Source organism: Cervus canadensis, chromosome 12 (genome assembly GCF_019320065.1).
Source record: "Cervus canadensis isolate Bull #8, Minnesota chromosome 12, ASM1932006v1, whole genome shotgun sequence".
NCBI classification, from domain to species: domain Eukaryota; kingdom Metazoa; phylum Chordata; class Mammalia; order Artiodactyla; family Cervidae; genus Cervus; species Cervus canadensis.
The window spans coordinates 35,763,544-35,766,075 of NC_057397.1; positions in this window are offsets into that span (position 1 = coordinate 35,763,544).

Here is a 2,532-nt window from a genome sequence, read left to right on the forward strand (position 1 = left end):
AGGTGGGTCATAGAGGATCCTGCTGTGATTTATGTTGGAGAGTGTTTTGCCTATGTTCTCCTCTAGGAGTTTTATAGTTTCTGGTCTTACATTTAGATCTTTAATCCATTTTGACTTTATTTTTGTGTATGGTGTTAGAATTAAATCTATTTTTTAATATGTAGGTTTCCCTTCATGTTCTTTATTTTTCCTCACAATTTATTTGTTGAAGAAACTGGGTTCCTCTCCCAAGAGGGTTTTTGATAGCCTGGATTTTGCTTCCCCTTGATTTTTAACATATTCCTCTATTCTGTATAGTTCCTGAAAACTGATAGAGCTAAACATTTTAGGCTCGAGTTTAGGGCAGAAATGCCTCATAAGTGGTGGCATGGACACTTCTGTCAGGAGGCACAAAATACTTCTCTCTGTTTGTGATGCGAGCCGCCCTTCAGGGTCATTACCGCGACCATTAGCTTGTTGTGGTTTAGTTGCTAAGTTGTATCTGACTCTGTGACCCCATGGACTGTAGCCCGCCAGGCTTCTCTGCCCATGGGATTTCCCAGGCAAGAATACTGGAGTGGGTAGCCATTTCCTTCTCTAGGGGATCTTCCCAACCCAGGGATTGAACCTGCATCTCCTGCATTGGCAGGCAGATTCTTTACTGCTGAGCCACCTGGGAAGAGGTTGCTGAGTAGTAATATTTTAGTTCTATCATCTCTTCTTATGGCTTAACTAGAATACTTTTCATTGAAAAGAGAAACTTCTCTCATCAACATTTGGTTACCCTGAAATGTATGGGAAAATCAAGGCTTGATTCTTTTATTAATAATTTGTAAAGAATTTAAACGCTGTGAAAATATATAAATCCTCAAAGAAAGAGGTATGGCCCTCCTCACTCATCTAATTTTTTCCTCCTTCCTTTGGTTCCTCTGACATCTAGAAAATTTCTCTCCTTCATAATTCCTCTTTTTCATCCAACTTTGAAGGGATTTGGGAAAGAACTGCAGACTTATTCACACTAAAGTACAAATGACCAATAACTTAGCGTAACTATTTCAGAGAGGTTTTTCTATTGAACTTGTATCAATGTCTTAAATGACACTTATTGGATAAGAATAGCATTTGTATGCACTAAATATTGTATCTGCTGCTCTGGTAAATACTTACATATGTTGTAAGGTGTTCATGTGTCCCCCCCGCCCCACCATCTTACAAGTGTAAATAACAAGGCTCAGGTTGTTTAGCCTCAGCTGGAAATAAAACCTGGGTTGTGTGGCTGCAAAGCCAGAGTATTGAACCTGCCTTTTCAATACCATTTCAGGCATGAAATTGAACAGGAGGAGTGAGGGGTTAAGGGAGACAAGGGCTTGTCAAGATCGAAATCAGCAATATGAAGGACCCAAGTTACTCACTGTGTCAATGTGTAAGGCAGAGCCTGGCAGTCACCACAACACCAAAGATTTCTCCCCTCAGGAATGTTAACTTGGGGTTGTTTCTCTGCCTTTGCAGCAGTAGTAATGACGCCTGCCCCACTTCCCGAGGATGCTGTTTACTTTTTCAGCTTCTCCTCCATCTTGTTCACTTGGTCAAGCCCCAGTGGCCCTTTTCCTGTTCCTCAAACATGCCAGACTCCTTTCGATCTCTGGGATTTACTTGTTATGGACCAGGGCTCTTGGCCTCCTTAATCAATCAAAATTGATCAAAGGCACGACAGGAAATCCAGGCAAGGCTTTATCGGGTCCCCTGTTGCAGCGTGGGGAGTGAGAGCAAACAACAGATGGCCTTGCTTTTGTATGCTGTCTCTCCGAGGGGGGACAAGCTTGTTCCTTACATGGGGTGAGGGGCAGATTTTGTCCAAGGGTTGGGCTGGAGGGGTGGCTTTGGTGTTTTGCCCACCCCTTAAGTGCTGTTGTGTGCAGGGGGCATGTTCAATACCCTGCTTTTGCTTCCAGCACCGTTTTTTTTGCTACAGACTCTTCAAAAGTGGCAGGTGGGTTTTTTGGTCTCTTTGTATCTTTTGGGTCCAGAATTTACCCCAATTGCTAGTTAGTTTTAGTCCCATGTAGTTTCTCTGTATTTTGTTGCTGGAGAAGAGAGGTGTCCAGGTGCAAGCACTGCAGCAAAGGGTGCCAGGTCCCAGCCTGTCTCACATCTACTGTTCTTTCCCTGGATCTTTCTTCTTCATGTTTAGTCTTAGCTTGAATGTCAGTCTTGCAGAGACACTTTCCCTGACCATCCTCTCTAAAGAAGCCACTCCCTACCAGACACCGCCCCGCCACCCCCCAAATCACTCTGTCTTTCCCAGTTCTCAGAGTCTTTTCCAGCTCTTATTACCAATGAAAAGTACCTTCCCTCTTTGGCTTCCAGAATGTAGGAAAAACACGGCCAGTTTCGTCCATGACTGGGACTCTGGAGCCCATCATGTGGTAGGCACTCAGAAAACCTTTGTTGAACAAATGAGTCAGTTCAGGCATCCTTTGCTCATTGCCTCCTACGTGGAGGCCTCCCTAGCCCAAATCCATCACCACTGGTTCCAATTAATCACCAGAACTG